Source organism: Daucus carota, chromosome 9, assembly GCF_001625215.2.
Source record: "Daucus carota subsp. sativus chromosome 9, DH1 v3.0, whole genome shotgun sequence".
NCBI lineage: Eukaryota > Viridiplantae > Streptophyta > Magnoliopsida > Apiales > Apiaceae > Daucus > Daucus carota.
Genome location: NC_030389.2, coordinates 39,060,925 through 39,082,212, shown reverse-complemented (window position 1 = coordinate 39,082,212; position 21,288 = coordinate 39,060,925). Strand labels below are relative to the sequence as shown.

Below are 21,288 nucleotides of genomic sequence, written 5' to 3'. Positions count from 1 at the left end.
AAACCGCCCGCACCGCTCCGCAAAATGCAGGTTTTCTTTTTCGTAGTGCGGTTGCGGGTTGAAATTTTAACAAACCGCGCAGTGCGGTGTGGATTGCGGTTTGACCTTATACATGCGCGGTTCAAACCGCACCACACCGCTATTTTCTAATATATAAAAATATATCACATATAATTACAAATATTTATATTATATAGGTAGATTATTTATTATGATGTTATCTTCTATATGTGTGTATATATGTTCAAGTTACTCAACATAATTTTAATAATTTTACAATACAAATTAATGTTAGTTTTAAGACGACAAATTAAATATTATAATTATATTTTTTTTCTATAAAATGACTTGTAAGTATTGAAATCTTTTGATCTTCATCATTATCATACTCATGCTTTAGTTTATATTTCTTTTCATGAGTATCGTAACTCTATATTTGTGTGTGTGTGCGCATATATATATATATATATTAAAAATTATTTTTAAATACATATAGTTTAAAATTATATTTATATTGTCATTCAAAAGTATAATTTTTTGAATGTATAAATCATGCAAACCGCATGAACCGCACCACACCGCACCGCAATTTTGTGGTGTGGTTTACGCGGTTTTTATATTACGCGGTGCGGTTGTGGTTTACGAATTTTCTCAAACCGCATGCGCGGGTTGGTTCGCGGTTTTTAAAAAAAAAACGCACCGCGAACACCCCTACACAAAATCCCCAAATAATGTTCAGAATAACAGAGTTGGAAAAAATAACTCAAAATACCATTTATTAACGCCTGATAATCTAGCGTTTTGCAATTTAGGAAGAAAAAGCATCATCGTGTAGCGTTTTGTTCTTTTAGGGTTAGTTAGGTTAACCCTACGCTAGACCATGTAGAGTTTTTTATGAATATCCAAAATTTTACACGATGATGATCGATATAATGATAATGAGGGTCAACATGATATTATTGAGTAAAACTATTGTTTGGTGGCAAGTTTAAGGGTAATAATTTAGTGAAAAAAATGTCTATTTTCTCATATTTTAGTTAACATAAGATGTGTGAAATACTAAACAATATCATTCTTTATATATACAGTGTGATCTACACTGTTTACATTTAAGGTTGTATAGGACGAGGCTACATAACACCAAGAAGGGGTACTAAACAACAACACCACCAAAACCCCCCAACAATTGTCATAATATTAAAATATATATCATATAATTTTTAATAAATTTATATTTTATCTATATATTTATATAAATATGAAAGTTTGCCCCCCTAAGAATAATATTTGTCCGCTTCTAGAAAAATTTAATCCTGTAAGATAAAATTTTGATTCTTAAATTTCTCTTATTAACGTATTAGACCAAATTTAAAATAAAAAATATATATGCGTATATACAATATTATACTGCTTTTTGAAAAAATAGATAGTGGTATGTGGTCAGTATGTCTCTTTTTAAAACATAAGAATCTCGGTTCGTCGTTCTTATCCCAAAAATCTAAACCTCACTTCTTCATTTTTGTAATATAGAACTAGTCCTCATGCATTATCAGTTTCTTAATTAATATTGATATTGACCTACTCAGATCGTCAATTCTATTTTTTACATGTTTAAAAGCTATAATTTATCATCTTCTTGAAAAGCAAAATACTAAATTTTTGAGAGATTGTTGAAATGTTGCTCACTAATATTCAAAATACAACTTACTTAATGTGTTGCTGATTAAAAACTATGACTTAAAATTATTATGATGAGTTTCTTCGTCATGCTTATATATATTAGAAGAAAAATACCTAAATATATTAGTACTGACACAATTATATATTTGATTTCGTGATATGAAAAAACGCATAGCACTACTATAATAATTTTACTAGTGTTTTCGTAATTATTTTATCAAATATTTTATATATTGTCTTGATGAAAAAAATTTCATCTCCACTATAGATATTTGATGGCCTCGTCCCCGTCTATATGTTTTTGATGATACGATACAACCGTACAAATTTTGTACATCTTCATAAGACCTGAACTCATTCATAGCATTACAAAGTTTGCACATCTTCATAAGACCTGAACTCGTTCATAGCAGCACTGTCTAAGATCATAATTAAAATGAATTAGATATATTTTATAGAACCTTAGAACCAGTTCTGCCGAACCTAAATTTTAAATAGATTTTTAGAATCTAGATCTAAATCTAAGTACATCTTTTTTGCAGTGTGCTAAAAATAATTTTAAAATGTAATACATAAACACGACACTATTTGCATGTGTAGTTCTACTGCAGAACCCTTATTAATACTAGAAGTATCTAAGGATTCTTATCTAAGGATTCTAGGAGGAATATGACCCTATATGTATGGGTGTGTTTGTGTATATATCTGCCATTATTCTTTACATAATCATCTTATATAGAGTTTTGTGGAAAATCATTTGATTTTACTTTAAAATCTCATTAAAAATTTTAAACTTAGTCATACTTATGCATGAATTTTTGATTCTAATGTAGAATATTAATCATGCATAACATGCACAAACAGTTTAACACATATAATCAAAGTAAAAATTTGATTTTTAAATTTTGTTCTCTTGTAGATCCACTTTGGATGAATGTGGTTTTACTATAGAACCAATTTGTATATTATGATTAGTTCTCAATTTTTTTATTAAAAAAGTGAAAAAGCTCAATTTTTTGTTTTACTAATTAAATATTTGATATATATAATGTGATTGATAAATTTTATTTGTATACATAGGTGTTCTCTAGTGGACTCTATATAAAGTGCACAAAATTTTGATTTACTTGTCTTGAGAACTATACGCTCTCCTTTTTGCTTGGATAAATTATATTGGGATCCGGTTGTGCTCTATCAATGTCTGTGAACCCGCTCCCCATTTTGAGAAAAATAGAACTAACGAAGACAATTGAAAAGAGATTATAGAGGAAAAAAACATGTAACTTGCTTCGAATGAAAGGGTAAAAGTGTGAGAAGATCTTACATAATTAAACAAAATCATAGAGAACGTAAATCAAACACCTTGTATGCGAATCCCAAAACTATTTGTAAGAAAGCCCTCTCAATCAAATTCCCTTAAATCATACTTTAACACATCAAAAAACTGCAAGATGAGTAACATGGGTGTGAAAGAACTTACCATTATTTGTCGAAGAAAACAACATACCAAGAAAGAGAACTTACCATTCTTGACTGAAGAAGGAGACAATGGTCTACGAGTAATTTGTTTCTGAGCTGAAAATCAAATTAAATGAATCGCGAAGATGTTAAATTTTTATATCAATGGATTAGTCTGGCCGTAATCCAGCATATCTAGGTAAACACAATTTCATACGTATGGTGCAGTGTACAAACATGCATATGCATAAGAATCACATATCAACCATATATAACATAAACAAATCACACAATAAAATATACAAAATATACTTTTACTGAGAGGTAGCAAAGAAGGAAAGAGAGTAAGATGAAAATCATCGATCCGATTTTCAAGTAATTGAGCAAAGAGATATTGATTGTGTGCGTGCACATTGGTGAGAATTTTAGGTTTGAAATTTGAATATGAATGAATAGCGGATCTTTAATTGAAAGAATTCACTCAAGAATGAAACAGGTAAAATGATTATGTACTTAGTTTGGTTTGTGTATGGGTTCTAAATGGATGATCCATCTGATAATCGAGTTAAATATGTGAGAGAGCTCGGTAAATTTTTTTACTCGTAGGTAAAATAGTGGTTATTTTTGGGAGGCTGATTAAGTATATATTGATATGTGAGACATGTAGTTAACTAACGCGAAAAAATATATAAAAACATTGATAAACCCAGATATGAAAAGCCCTGAAACTTGAAGACAAAATCAAGGCAAGGAAACACCAAGCCACCATTCAATCGGGGAAAATAAGTTTGACGATGATAAAAAATATCATAAGTTCTGATACCATTGAACATTTCATCAACTAAAGTATAGATTTATAGAAAAAAAAAAGATATTTAGAATAAGGGGCTTCTATAAAAGTTAAAATAAGCAACTTCAAGTATCCTTTTTCATTGAAATATCTTTCACTGCTTATAGGTTTTCTTAACTTTATCAACATCCCTTAAAATATAAAACAGTCCCATTATTCTTTCTACACATTAATAAACTATTTTTTTAACCCCCATAATAAATATATATTATTATAACTCCTATAATAAATATTATTATAGCTCCTAATAAATATATATTATAACTCCCAATAAATATATATATTTATATATATCAGTTTAATTTATTTAATACATTTTATTTATCAAATAAAGTTCAAAACCGTATATAATTGGATGAGAAGATGAAAGTCTATACAACCACAAATGTTCCACATCCATCATAAGAAAAACGAAAATCAAGATTTGCTTTATGCGGTATCAAACACGAGTTACTAGCAAATAGAACACCCTTCAAAAGTGTTCGAAAGTGTTCAAACGGTCCCATGAATCCTAAGCATGAATGTGATATATCAAAAGATAAATTACTAATGGATTAGGTAACAAAACCATGCATTTTACCATCCACCGCTACTAAATCACCGCCTTCACAGATTAAACTAGTGCTTGTTGTTGCATACGGAGCGGTTGCACTCGATGCTAAATCACCGCGTATCAAGAATCAATGATAAGATATAACATCGGCCTCCACTGTATAGGTATTAGTATGGGTCACGATTTTATTGTGTAACAAAATTATAAAACAGGTAGTACTTTTTACGGGCCCGATGTTGAGGGTAGTCCGGAGAGGTAATGGCGTAGGGCCCACAGTTATAAGGGGGCGCAAAATTTTAAATTATGTAATTATAGTATAATTTGTTTTATCAAGGTAGAAAATATAAAAATTGATTGATTAAAAAAATAAATTGTTAAATAAGAAAAATGGAAAAATAATAATTGAAAGATATAAGATGTTTTAGATAGAAAAGATTGAAAATTGATACATAAGAAATATTAAAAAGGTAATTCAATCCACAGCACAACCAATTTCATTTAACTATATTAATTCAGGCATCGCCTTCTCCTCTTACTTCTATGGTTCTAGTTTCCACATGCCATTAAATGTCATACTTTCCAAGAAAAACAAATTATCATAATAATTAAATTTCTTCAAATCTTGATCTATTCTTAATAATGAGTTGTAATTGAAAAGTTCATCATTTATAAGTTTTCGCATCCATGAACCAAAGTTATTCAAACATTCTACATTTGATAACTTAAGGGATTTTTTTCCGGAAAATATTATTATTATCAACGGTGATTGATTTATTGATTATTACTGTATTGGACAGGTCTAACTATCATATATCTTCAATTTTGAAATGGGTCATTTCTTGTTTGATCACATGTCAGTGTTGTAAAAAGCGGGAATCAGGCTTAATCGGCGAAATCACGGAACAAGGATTAATCGGAGATTAATTGAAATATTCGGGGATTATTCGGATTGATCGGTGATTAATCGGATATTTAATCAGTTCGGTGAGTTACGGAACAGGGATTAATCGGTGATTAATCATGATTAATCACCGACTTTTAGAACAGAGACATATCATATTAATTAAGGTGTTATTATTTCATTTCCTAATTTTTGTATCATTGGATTTAAATTTTTAATTTACATATTTAGGTTATATTTACTAAAAACTACTTGGAAGTGCATTATACTACCTATAAGAAAAATACATCAAAAATTATACTAAAAATATTTACACAAAATATACCTAACATGATAAAAAAAGGATTACATATATATGAAAAACGGAAAATGTGAGAAAAATACAGTATTAGAAAATACATGACATTGTATTTTTTTGTTTCTTTATAACTTTTTATTCTTCAATTTTTTATAAAAAAAAGTGGTACTCATTTATTTTTATTTTTCAGATTTGAAAAACTTGTGTTCAGTATTTTAAATAATTTTAACTACATTATTTGAAAAATATTTATAAAATATAGAAAAATATGTACCGTATTTAAAAAACTTACAACATATTTTATATAACAAAACATAAAACATAATGAAATTATAAATTAAGAACAAACATGTGAGAAAAATACAGAGTATAAAAGAATATAGGATAATGTATTAGTTGTATTGTGTATATTTTTATTCTTCGATTTTGTTTTATTTTTGAATATATTTATTTGATACAAGTCTACGGAACTTGTGGTATAGAAGTTTAGGTTTGAAGACAACTAAAGATTGGACTCTTTTTGGATATAAGTCAAAAACTAATGTATATCAATTTAACAGCTCTTTTAATTGGAAATATTTGTGATGAGTTGTTGGATCTCATATGTATCCAAGTATGAGCTTGCGATGTTATAAATGATATGAGAGTCGCGGGGAGTGGAAAACTAACTTTCCGCATTCCATAAATTTGTGCGTAAATTTGATGAGTATGTCCAATCTATAAAGTGAGGTGTTTCTAACATCAAATATCAGTAGTGATAGGCATTTACCCCACCCCGCTCGATCCCAATCCGATCCCCGCCCCGTTTGGGTCGGGGATTTGGGGAATTTTTCGGATTCGAGGCGGGGAGCGGGGAAAATTTTATAAAAAAATTCAGGGATCGGGGCGGGGTCGGGGTTTCGTGTCTCCCCGCCCCGATCCCCGACCCCGATTGTATATATATGTAAAAAACATAATTTTTTATATGTAAATAATAATATATTTATATAGAATATACTAAATATATTATTTAATAATTTTAAATTATCGTTTATTTATATTGTAAATCAATTTTAATATGATTTGATGTTAAAAATATGAGATAATATTATTTTATTTGTATATTATGAGTTGGTAGTATGTTTTTTATTGAAAGAGTATATTATATATTATAAACTTATTATTTTTTATTAAAAATTAAAATTTCCCGAATCCTCGAGGGGATCCCCGTTCCCCGTTCGGGGCTGGGAGGAAAAGAATCCCCGTTCGGGGTTCGGGACGGGATCGGGGATGTGCATTAAATTCGGGGATCGTGGTGAGGAAAACACTCTTTGACCCCGAAGTGCCCCGTGTCCATCCCTAAATATCAGTGATATAGCAATTTAATGATACAAATCAACAACTAATAACGAAGTGTATGTATATATTATCTTCAACAAATCATGTGATTTTATATCTAAAAATAATGGATTAATCAGTGATTGTTTCTGCATTTTGTTTGTTTACGTGGATGCCGTATTATTGAATTAACTCATTTATTAGAAAAAGAACTAAAATCCACCAATTTGCTAAAAAAAATTTCCGACACTTGTTGCATCCGATATAGCCTCTGTTTGAGGGAGAGAAGCATGAGCTACTTCTTGCTTTTACTTTTCTTGACCCGTTTGCATAAAAAAAGTAAGAAGTACTTTTAAGAAGTGATGAGAAGGAAGTTGGAAGTAAAAAATGCTAATTTTTCTTTACAACTTCCACTTCTTTTTCCAAACACTTTAACAACTTATAATTATTTTATTCAATTTTTTTACTTTAAGTAAGAAGTCATTTTTTTAAACTAACACAAACGGCCTCATTATCTAATTATAAATGTGGAATGTTATATGATCTTAATATACACAAATACAATTAATTATTTAACAATTTATAAATAAACATGTCATCACAAAAATATAAATAATTCAATTCTAACGTAACCGACCCTAAAATTACAGGTTTTTGGCCCACCGGAGGGTAAAAAAAAAAAAAGCCCCCAAAATTTCTTAAAACCCTAATAAAATACGAAACCACCCGCGCAATGCTCCTTTTAAATCAAACGACTATAAATATTCGCACATTACACGCAGCAAACTCGCTTTATTATATTTCACTTCTCGCCTCTCTCAAATACCCTCTCCGATTCAACTCGCAATGGCGAAGTTTTCCGACGAGTCACAGTCCAAAGGCGAGAATTCGTGGGAGGAAGAGCAGCTAAACAATCAGATGATCGAGGAGGAAGATGACGACGCGCTTGAAGTTATCACGAGAACCGCAGCCGATTCCGAAGATGATGACGCCGCCGATGCAGCCGATGATCAGGACGACGACGATAATGAGGTAAAGTTGCGATCTTTGTCAGGTTTTGTTGTGGATCTGAGCTGTTTGTGTGTTTTTAATTGCGTTTATTAGGGTTTATTAGGGTTTATAAGGGTTTATTAGGTTTTGGTCGTCTGAGCTTGAGATTTGTTGGGGTGTATTGTAAGTAGTCTACATTAATATATATGCGTTTGATTGTTCTTTTGTTGATTGTGCCTGTTTTGTTCTATTTATTGTGTCGTCGGTATGTTTTGTTAGGGTTTTTAACTGTGAATTGAGAATTTCGTGTTATTCCGTGTTTTTTTGTTTGTTTTTGTGCATTGTTTATGTAAATAATGTGTGTTCTTGCTACGATATAGATGTTTACTACTGTTCCATCGTTAATTTTCGATTTTAGGATGGTAATGAGGCGAATGGAGAAGTCAGTAAGCGTGAGAAGGCAAGGCTACGGCAAATGCAACGACTGAAGAAGCAGAAGATGAAAGATCAGCTGCTGGATGCTCAAAATGCTGCTATTGATGCTGATGTATTTTGGAATTTCCATTTTATATCTGTAAATATATTGACTTATGAAATCTTCAGTGAGTAAAGTTAAATGTTTGTGGTTGTTTTTGTTGTAGAACAATAAGGGAAAGGGGCGTTTGAAGTATCTTTTGCAGCAAACGGAGATCTTTGCACATTTTGCTGAAAGCGATAAGTCGTCAAAGAAGAAGACAAACGGAAAGTATGGCTCACACTAATTGAATATTATATAAAATTAATCATGAGGCTCTTTATATGCGAATTTGTTTGGTTATATTAGTTGTAGCTGTTTTAGCATGCTTTCTCTTTATGCTACTTAGTTGTGGTTGAGTAAATAGATAGAAAACCAAATATATGTAATGGTTTTCTTTGGTGCTTATCACCTGCGCACAGTAAGCAAATGGTACTTAAAAAGGTCAAAAAGGTGGTGGTGCACGTAGCTGCCACAGTGTAGAAGTTCAAATGTGCAGGTGTTTGTTTAATAAGTATGTAATGTGTATATTAGATAAGTGTTCATTCCCTTTTGATCTTTGCATCTCATTACTTATTTAGGCAAGACACTAGGGTTTGTGATGACGTAGCTTGACCCTGGTTTTCCACTTTTGCACCCGATCCGGGGTTCGAGCACAAAACTGCTTTCTTAGCCTCGGTATATCTAAGCTGGTATAAGCTAGCTTACAGTTGAACTCCTAGAAAAGTAATATTTTACTCTTATTGTGATAAGACCAGGTTTACCATTTCTGCTCTTCTAGTATGTTTGGTTTGAAGACTTGTGAATTGTGATTGTTTTGGGCCATGAAGTCAACACAAAAGTATCAGCAATTAAGTCAATTGAGATGTAATTGGTAAAAAAAATATATAGAAAGTATATTACTCCTAACTTGATGAGAAACTACAAGTCTTAATAACCCTACCTTATGAGTTGATTATCGAAAATACAAATTTATACTATGGGATGGAATTTTATGTTATACTTTACATGTCATAATTATGGCCTATTTATTTATTAAATTTACAATCCAGAGGTCGTCATGCTTCCAAAGTTACTGAAGAAGAAGAAGATGAGGAATATCTTAAGGAAGAGGAAGATGAGCTTTCTGGGGGAGTGAATACGCGGCTACTCGTGCAACCCTCTTGTAAGATATACGGCCTTTCCATGTTATAAACTGGCAGTTGAAGTGTATAATAGCTTGTTACCTGCAGCTAATTAATTCTGTTATTAGAATATCGAAGAATGTTGAATTGTTTCTATGTTTTCCTCCTTCCTAATAAAGCTTTTAATTCTAAGTATTCTTTTTATGTCATTTTTTATAAATCCTTTATGTCTTTATCTATAAAACACATTATTCTGACCAAACTTTATTCTATAGTTTGCTTCCTTCTTTCAAGTTGATAAGAAAAATATGGAATTTGATGTTGACACTTGTAGGTGCTTACTGTTCTAGCTAGCATTGAATATTTTAATTACATATTGATGTGTCTTTTTTTTCTATGTGTGTCCGGTTTTCAGTGCAGAAATTAATTTGAAAAGATCTTTGTTGCTTTAGATGCTTATACCCTGCAGATGATACTTACTTTTATTTCTTATAAACACTGTTAGTGAGAATTTTCGTTTGGAAAAGATATTGTTACAATTTTGTTTGAATTGAGTAGTGATAGATATTGCAAGTATTATTTGAAATGATGGCAGGAAGTTATATGTTCCCTGGCTTCTCTTCTGCAGGTATTCAAGGTAAGATGAGGGATTACCAACTTGCAGGTTTGAATTGGCTGATTCGTTTATATGAGAACGGTATAAATGGAATCCTCGCGGATGAGATGGTATGCTTTGAAATCACAAATTTTAATTTCAGTATATTGGTGTTGAAAAATAGATAACTATTATGTTAGCAAATCATATCTACTAATTCTAGCGGATACCGTATTTTTTGTTATGTAGGGGCTTGGCAAAACATTGCAAACCATCTCCTTGCTTGGTTATTTGCATGAATTTAGAGGCATTACTGGTCCCCACATGGTTGTTGCTCCAAAATCTACTCTTGGAAATTGGATGAATGAAATTCGGCGTTTTTGCCCTACACTTCGTGCAGTCAAGTTCCTAGGAAATCCTGAAGAACGAGTAAGTTGTTTTCTCCATGCTTCATTGATTATCATATCCTCATTTCTTCATTGGATACTGGATCTGAATCAGTAATGCTTATAAATATGTTTCTCCAGAGATACATACGCGAAGACTTACTAGCTGCTGGGAGTTTTGACGTTTGTGTCACCAGTTTTGAAATGGCAATTAAAGAGAAGTCTGCCTTGCGCCAGTTTAGCTGGCGCTAGATAATCATTGATGAAGCTCATAGAATCAAGAATGAGAACTCAATTCTTTCAAAAACTATGAGACTTTTTAATACAAACTTCCGCCTTCTTGTTACTGGAACTCCCCTTCAGGTACTTCTATAATAGTTCATGTATTTTTATGGGTGGTTAATTTCATTCAGTTTTTTGATATATTCTATATTCTATTTTACAGAACAATCTCCATGAACTCTGGTCTCTACTGAACTTTCTACTACCAGAGATATTTAGCTCCTCGGAAACTTTTGATGAATGGTTTGGAATTTCTGGTGAAAATGACCAGGAGGAGGTTGTTCAACAGCTCCATAAGGTAAGTCTTTTTCTTTTCAGCTGTGCCTTATAAGTCCTAATTTACTATATATTTTTGGTCAATGCATGTGATCAACATTTTTTTTGACACGTTAGGTCCTTTGTCCATTCCTTCTGCGAAGGTTAAAATCTGATGTTGAGAAAGGCTTGCCCCCGAAGAAGGAAACTATACTCAAGGTTGGCAAGTCCCAAATGCAGAAGCAGTACTACAAGGCTTTATTACAAAAAGATCTTGATGTTGTAAATGCTGGTGGTGAGCGTAAGCGCCTTCTAAATATAGCGATGCAGCTGCGTAAATGCTGTAATCACCCTTATCTTTTTCAAGGTGCTGAACCTGGTCCTCCATATACAACAGGAGATCATCTTGTAACAAATTCCGGTAAGAAGGCAATCCTTTAATCATAATTTGTTAGTTATATACTTTTATAAATCCTTTTATATATCCCCAATAGTTGGTAGAGCACACTTCTTGATTAAAACACATGGACAGGGAAAATGGTTCTGCTAGATAAGTTGCTCCCGAAGCTGAAGGAACGTGATTCAAGGGTTCTAATTTTTTCACAGGTAAACCCCTTAGACTGTTGATTCAGACTCTCAGAATGCTGCAAGTGTAAATACGAGTTGCCATTTGTCTTCTGCTTTTTTCTTATTAATAAGAAACATTGGACTAATTGTTTTTAGATGACAAGACTGTTGGACATCCTAGAAGACTACTTGATGTATCGGGGATATCTCTATTGTCGAATTGATGGAAATACCGGTGGTGATGATCGCGATGCTTCGATTGATGCCTTCAATAAGCCAGGAAGTGAGAAATTTGTCTTCTTATTATCAACTAGAGCTGGAGGCCTTGGAATCAATCTTGCGACTGCTGATATAGTTATCTTATATGATAGTGACTGGTGAGAGTTCATCTTTTCTTTCCAATAGGATGTTTTCTGGTTTATTGCTGATGCAACTGAACTCTGGATTTTAATGCCCACATTAAAGGAACCCTCAAGTTGATTTGCAAGCTCAGGACCGTGCCCACAGGATTGGGCAAAAGAAAGAAGTTCAAGTTTTCCGTTTCTGCACCGAGGTTGATATCTCCGCTTATGTGACACTACATGTTGTAAATTTTACTGACTAATATAGTGGTTTATTTTGTCTCGCTGAATAGTATACAATTGAGGAAAAAGTTATTGAGAGGGCTTATAAAAAACTTGCGCTTGATGCATTGGTTATTCAACAAGGTCGACTAGCTGAGCAAAAGAGTATGTAATGACTACATTACCATCTTCATTGTGATAATTTTTTATATGTCGTTATTATAGCATATTTTTTCCTTCAATGCCTGTGCAGCTGTTAACAAAGATGAACTATTGCAAATGGTTCGGTTTGGTGCTGAGATGGTTTTCAGTTCCAAAGATAGCACAATTACAGAGGAAGATATAGACAGGATCATTGCTAAAGGAGAAGAGGCAACAGCTGAGCTTGATGCCAAAATGAAGAAATTCACAGAAGATGCAATCAAATTTAAAATGGATGGTACTATGCTATTTCTTACAATTTCTCCATGTTTACATGTGATTTGTTTATCATAAAGATATAACAGTTGAGTAAATAAATCATTTTGTGCAGCTGCTGAATTGTATGATTTTGACGATGATAAGGTACTGCATGTGCTCAAAGTGCTTTGTGTTTTTTTTCTGAGTTTTAAATGGGATGCTATCATTTTTATCAACTCTTTGTTATATTTGACAGGAAGAGAACAAGGTTGATTTTAAGAAGATTGTTAGTGATAATTGGGTTGAACCACCTAGAAGAGAAAGAAGGCGCAAGTAATTTTAATTTTCTGTTTCTATGATTTAACTTAAAGATTGAGCTTGTTATATTAGGAACTGCTAAAATAATTCATTCATTTTTTTATCAGGTACTCCGAAGCAGATTACTTCAGGCAAACAATGCGACAAAGCGGTCCCTCAAGGCCGAAAGAGCTTCGAGGTCCCCGAATGCCTCCGTTGTACGTATACTCAAATCTGATACCTTTGACTAATTGCTTAGATCATTCTTTTTGCTAATGATTATTGGCCCAAATTTTTTCTCCTTTGTGTAGGCATGACTTTCAGTTCTTTAATTCTCAAAGGCTCGCTGAGCTGTATGAAAAAGAATTTCGATATCTTGTGGTGGGTATTATGCTTTTTTACCTTTACTATGTTGGATAAGTTCTGTTGTCTTGATCTTGTAATAGCTCCAACTAATAGCGTTGTTTTTATAATGCTGTGTAGCAAGCTAATCACAGAAATCATACAAAAGACTCCATGGACATTGATGAAGCTGAAGGTTGTGACTTTTGAGCTTAAATTTTTATACCTACAATATTAGTAATAGTTAAATAAATTTTTCATTGTGTTAGCATTCTAAATATTATGAATTATCTAGGCGGGGGAGATCCTTTGACCGCTGAAGAGCAGGAAGAGAAGGAGCAGTTGCTAGATGAGGTCTGCAAGTGTTTTATATAATATATCTTCATCTCAGAGACCTCTTTTTACCAGAAACTAAAATGTCTGATTGTAGGGGTTTTCAACATGGACTAAGAGAGACTTCAATACTTTCATTAGGGCTTGTGAGAAGTATGGCCGGAATGATGTCAAAGCTATTGCCTCTGAAATGGAAGGTAAAACAGATGAAGAAGTTCAGAGATATGCAGAAGTTTTTAAAGAAAGATACAAAGAATTTAATGGTGAGTGGTATGCTTTATGTTCTACATTTGATTTTTGTATCATTTGTTAAGTACAAATGCATATGTTTTTCCTAATAAATAGGTAAGTTTAGCTATGTTGAGCACATAATAAATAGATAACTTGCGAATCTATCATTGTTATAAAGCCTGTTCACATATTCTGTCTTCAGATTATGACAGGATCATAAAAAATATTGAAAGAGGAGAGGCTAGAATTTCGCGCAAGGATGAGATCATGAAAGCAATTGGAAAGAAAATGGACCGCTACAAGAACCCTTGGACGGAATTAAAGATCCAGTATGGTCAGAACAAAGGAAAACTGTACACCGAAGAATGTGATCGTTTCATAGTGAGTATTTAATGGATGTGTAGTCTCATTGATGCTGGTTTCCTAGTGAGTAATACTTACATATTTTTAATGTTTATCCTAGTTGTGCATGACTCACAAACTTGGGTATGGGAACTGGGATGACCTTAAAGCAGCATTCCGGACTTCACTGTTTCGCTTTGATTGGTTTGTCAAATCACGTACTACTACAGAGCTGGCCTGGAGATGTGACACATTGATTCGGTTGGTGGAGCGAGAAAACCAAGAGTTTGAGGACAGGGAGAGGCAAGCTCGTACAGAGAAGAAACTTGAAAAGGTTTGATAACAAAACACCCTCAATTCACTCCTTTTGTGTAGAAAATGAAGTCATGAGCATTATCTCTTAGTGCCCAACAATTTTTATAAACTTTGTCTTCCCATATCTTTTATGCCAGAATGATACACAATTGAAGCAGCCTATGCCTGTGGAAATAACTGACAACGAATGATTTTGTGACCCCGGTATGCATTTTATTGTTTTCTCCTTTCTGATAATGTAGTGAAGTTATTTTAAAGGGATATTCTAACAGAATTATGTTCTGATGTTTTCAGGGAGAGAGCTCTAGGACATATTCCTAGGAGTTCATTGTGACATAGACCAAGACCCCAACCAAGAGCTCTAGGAAAATTTTCCTAGTAGTTTATTGTGACATAGCAAGACCCCAACCAAGACCTCTAGGAAAATTTTCCTAGTAGTTCATTGTGACATAGAGCAAGACCCCAACCAAGAGCTCTAGGAAAATTTTCCTAGTAGTTCATTGTGACATAGAGCAAGACCCCAACCAAGAGCTCTAGGAAAATTTTCCTAGCAGTTCATTGTGACATAGAGCAAGACCCCCAAGAGCTTTAGGATAATTTTCCTAGTAGTTTATTGTGACATAGCATGACCCCAACCAAGAGCTCTAGGATAATTTTCGTAATAGTTTATTGTGACATAGTTCAAGGCCCCAACCAATTGTGACATAGACTAAGACAACCAACCCCTTTCTACAATCAATCAACCCGGCCAGACAATATAGCTTGTTTTTCTAATTATTAGTCAAGGCTTTGATCTTACATGGAATATAATGTACAAATCTTCTATAGTGAATTTTTGTTGCTACCGGTTTTATCAGAATGTTGAACTCTGAATGTTCCCTGTTGGACCATCTGTGGGGATAGCTATGTAGTTACAGCGACTTGTATTCAATTCATCTTCTTTTGAAAGATGAACTGATGTCTAAGCTGATAATTATGAATGAAGTTGCAGATCCCTCTCTATCTTGAAATAAATTAGATATATTTTATTTTGATACAGTTTTTTTTTCTATTTTCTCAATTATATAATATATACATATATAGCTTCCGATTTGATCATTTCAATAAATTATGTGCTCATACTTGAATCAAATTAAAAGTCTTCTCGCAAGCTTTCCAACTACGGTGCAACGGACTTGTTAAACTCCAATTAATATCAAAACAATGAACACAACACAATTTATTCCAAAATCTGAATTTTAATAGAGATTATTTTAAATTATATATAATGTAACTTTTGCTCTGTTTCTCTTCTATTATAAAATTTTCTTATTTCCTACAAGAAAAAATGAAAATGTATATTAAATAAAATCCAATTTCATGAAAAAATAACTAAAATTATTATAAAAAAACATGACAATAAAAATTACACATCAAATATACCAACTTAAACTTTTGCAAGTCAAAAGAATGTAAACAAAACAACTTCTAAAACTTATTAACACCACTTTAATACCATTGCATTGAGCATATGCAACAAGTCTTTAAAACCCCTCCGCAGTCCTAGTAAGCCTAGTTTTGTCTCCGCCCTATAGTCAATGTACCGACAAAATTCATCTAACCTCATGCCACTTGACAAAGAAGATAAGAAAAACAAGTACGTTTAAACTAATAAGGATTTAATGCACGTTATTGTAACTCCAAGCAAACAAACTCCTCTACTTAAGCATCAAGGTAAAATATGATGTCTTGATTAAAAAGTGCAAGAATTCATATAATTAACCGTATGAATATGTTTTAAAACTCAAAATTATATTTCAAGTGCTAAATAAAGTTGATAATCATGCTAGGATTACAAGAGTATACTAATTTCAAGAGAACTTGGGATTTTCATATGTAACAACAAGAAATACCTCACATTTCAGTCACCAAAGAAAAAATCTTTGGCTTATTTGTGCAGATGCATGGGTCTATATAATATATTAAATATGGTGCGGTGCTATTTTAACTACATTTTATAAAATTAAAAACGCAACACTTAGCGTACGGTACGATTTGACAAATTTCAAATGACAACCGCATCATAAAAATTAAAGCCACGTATTGGAGGTGTGATCCGGACGATTGAACTTTGATGCTCACCCGATAAGCAATCACATATGTTGCATAAGATATAACATTGGTCTCTACCCTGTACTACCCTATACAGTCATATTAATATGGGTCACCATTTAATTAGTAAAAAAAATATGGGTCACGATTTTATTGTGTAACAAAATTATAAACCACGTACTTGTTAATATTCCAGACCCAAGTTTACTCCGTTAAGATGTTATAAAAAGTTTATTCTTAATCATGGGTGACACTGTTTGATCCGCATCAAGAGATATCATGATGCATGTTTTTTGTTTTACTAATTGTGATTGATAAATTTTATTTGTATACATAGGTGTTCTCTACTGGACTCTATATAAGGTGCCCAAAATTTAATTTACTTGTCTTGAGAACTATACGCTCTCTTTTTTTCTTGGATAAATTATATTGGGATCCGGTTGTGCTCAATCAATGTCTGTGAACCCGCTCCCCATTTTGAGAAAAATAGAACAAACCAAGACAATTGAAAAGAGATTATAGAGGAAAAAACCATGTAACTTGCTTCGAATGAAAGGGTAAAAGTGTGAGAAGATCTTACATAATTAAACAAACGGTTTGTCTAGTGTGTGCCCATGTGCACATGCTAAGAGTGGAAATTTTTGCATTAAAATCATTTTGATTGGTGTGGTTGGTGTATTTGCAGAGGGGTCCACCATTATTAAGGAGTAGGAGCCAATCAAAATAATCTAAACACAAAAATTTTCGCGCTTAGCATGTGCCCATGGGCACAGCATAGAAAAACCGTTAAACAAAATCATAGAGAATGTAAATCAAACACCTTGCATGCGAATCCCAAAATTAATTGCAAGAAAACCCTCTCAATAAAATTCCCTCGAATCATACTTTAACACATCACAAAACTGCAAGATGACTAACATGGGTGTGAAAGAACTTACCATTATTTGTCGAAGAAAACAACATACCAAGGAAGAGAACTTACCATTCTTGACTGAAGAAGGTGACAATGGTTTACGAGTAATTTGTTTTTGAGCTAAAAATCAAATTAAATGAATCATGAAGATGTTTAAATCTTATATCAATGGATTAGTCTGGCCGTAATCCGGCATATCTAGGTAAACACAAGTTCATACGTATGGTGCAATGTACAAACATACATATGCATAAGAACCACATATCAACCATATATAACATAAACAAATCACACAATAAAATATACCTTTACAGAGAGGTAGCTAAGAAGGAAAGAGAGTAAGATGATAATCATCGATCCGATTTTCAAGTAAATGAACAAAGAGATATTGATTGTGCACATCAGTGAGAATTCTAGATTTGAAATTTGAATATGCATGAATAGCGGATCTTTAATTGAGAGAAATTATGTATTTAGTTTGGTTTGTGTATGGGTTATAAATGGATGATCCATTTGATAATCGGGTTAAATATGTGAGAGAGCTCGGTAAATTTTTTTACTCGTAGGTAAAATAGTGGTTATTTTTGGGAGGCTTCACTAGCACTGATTAAGTATATATTGATATGTGAGACATGTAGTTAACTAACGTGAAAAAATATATAAAAACATTGGTAAACCCAGATATGAAAAGCTTTGAAACTTGAAGACAAAATCAAGGCAAGGAAACACCAAGCCAGCATTCAATCGGGAAAAATAAGTTTGACGATGATAAAGAATATCATAAGTTCTGATACCAATGAAGCATTTTATCAAATAAAGTATAGATTTATAGAAAAGAAAAGGATATTACAAATAAGGGGTTTCTATAAAAGTTAGAACAAGCAACTTCAAGTATCCTTTTTCATTGAAATATCTTTCACTGTTTATAGGTTTTCTTAACTTTATCTACATCCCTTAAAATATATAACAGTCCCATTACTCTTTCTACACATTAATAAACTATTTTTCTAACCCTCATAATAAATATATATTATTATAACTCCTATAATAAATATTATTATAGCTCCTAACTAATTTATATAATAACTCCCAATATATATATATATATATATATATATATATATATATATATATATATATATATATATTATATAGGCAATTGCTCAAATGAGAATTTTCTTAAAATGAGAACCGTGAGAACTTTTTTAATTTATCAAAATCTCATTCATTTGAAGGGCCCCGCCAGGGGCACCTTCACAAAAAATGTATATCATTAAGGTCTCCACCTAGCTAGCCGAAAAAAAAAAAAAAAATCACTGATGACGTGGCAGTTGACTTTTTTTTTTGAATTTTTTTTTTGGACTAGCTAGGAAGAGACTAGTTTTATATACATTTTTTATATTAGGTACCCACTAGTTTGATGTTTAGATTATCCAAAATATGATAAATTAAGGAAGTTCTCACGGTTCTCATTTTAAGAAGTTCTCACTGGAGTAACCCTCTATATATATATGTTTAATTTATTTAATACATTTTATTTATCAAATAAAGTTCAAAACCGTAAGATAGAATTGGATGAGAAGGAGAAAGTCTGTACAATCACAGTGTTCCACGTCCATCATAAGAAAAACGAAAATCAAGATTTGCTTTATGCAGTATCAAACATGAGTTACTAGCAAATAGAACACCCTTCAAAAGTGTTCAAAAGTGTTCAAACGGTCACATGAATCCTAAATGCATGAATGTGATGTATCAAAAGATAAATTCCAAATGGATTAGGAAATAAAACCATGCACTTTACCATCCATCGCTACTAAATCAGCGCCTTCCCAGATTAAACTAGTGCTTGTTGAGTTGTTGTTATATACGGAGCGGTTGCACTGCATGCTAAAGCACCGCGTATCAAGAATCAATGATAAGATATATCATCGGCCTCTACTGTATACAGGTATTAGTATGGGTCAGGATTTTATTGTGTAACAAAATTATAAAACAGGTAGTACTTTTTACGGGCCCGATGCTGAGGGTAGTCCGAAGAGGTAATGGCGTAGGGCCCACAGTTAGAAAGGCGCCCAAAATTTTAAATTATGTAATTATAGTATAATTTAATTTATCAAGGTAGAAAATATAAAAATTGATTGATTAAAAAAATAAATTGTTGAATAAGAAAAATGAAAAAATAATAATTGAAAGATATAAGAAGTTTTAGATAGAAAAGATTAAAAATTGATACATAAGAAATATTAAAAAGGTAACTCAATCCACAACACACCCAATTTCATTTCACTGTATTAATTCAGCAGGCGTCGCCTTCTCCTCTTACTTCTATGGTTCTAGTTTCCACATGCTATTAAATGTCATACTTTCCAAGAAAAACAAATTATAGTAATAACGGATTTTGTAGTGTGTGCCCATGGGCACATGCTAAGCGCGGAATTTTACAAGTTCGAGAGATTTTGATTGGCTCTCATATCTTAATAATGGTGGACCCTCTGCAAATACACAACCACACCAATCAAAATCCTTCAAACATATCAAATTCTGCGCTTAGCATATGCCATGCGCACACACTAGACAAACCCTGGTAATAATTAAATTTCTTTAAATCTTGATCTATTCTTAATAATGAGTTGTAATTGAAAAGTTCATCATTTATAAGTTTTCGCATACATGAACCAAAGTTATTCAGACATTCTGCATTTGATAAGTTAAGGGATTTTTTTCCCGAAAATATTGTTATAACGGTGGTTGATTGATTGATTATTACTATATTGGACAGTTCAACTATCAGATATCTTCAATTTTGCAATGGGTCGTTTCTTGTTTGATAGTTGTGCACATATAATTAAGGTGTTATTATTTCATTCTCTAATTTTTGTATCATTGAATTTAAATTTTTAATTTACATATTTAAGTTATATTTACTAAAAACTACTTCGAAGTGCATTATACTACCTATAATAAAAATACATCAAAAATTATACACAAAATATTTACACAAAATATACCTAACATGATAAAAAAGGATTACATATATACAAAATACAGAAAATGTGAGAAAAATACACTATTAGAAAATACATGACATTGTATTTTTTGTTTCTTTATATTTTTTATTCTTCAATTTTTTATAAAAAAAATGGTACTCGTTTATTTTTATTTTTCAGAATTGAAAAACTTGTGTTCTGTATTTTAAATAATTTTAACTACATTATTTGGAAAAATTATGTTTATAAAATATAAAAAAATTTGTTCCAATATTTAAAAAACTTGGGACAAGTAAGTGCCTCCTATGTTCTATTTATATATATATATATATATAAGTATAAAACTAACATAATCTATAACATGGCATGGTGCCCGCATCGGTTACAATAAAAAAGATTGGACTCTTTTTGGATATAAGTCAAAAACTAATGTGTATCAGTTGTTGGATCTCATATGTATCCAGGTATGAGCTTGCGATGTTACAAATGATATCAGAGTCGCTAGGAGTGAAAAACTAACTTTCCGCATTCCATAAATTTGTGTGTAATTTTGATGAGTATGTCAAATCTATAAAGTGAGGTGTTTCTAACATCAAATATTGGTGATATAGCAATTTAATGATACAAATCAACAACTAATAACGAAGTGTATGTATATATCATCTTTAACAGATCACGTGATTTTATATCTAAAAATAATGGATT

General features: G+C 32.0%; 1 pseudogene; it reads left to right on the top strand.

Moving 5' to 3' along the window:
* The first annotated feature begins 7,883 nt into the window (after positions 1-7,883).
* LOC108202995 (ISWI chromatin-remodeling complex ATPase CHR11-like) lies at positions 7,884-15,626 on the top strand (annotated as a pseudogene).
* Positions 15,627-21,288: the final 5,662 nt, after the last annotated feature.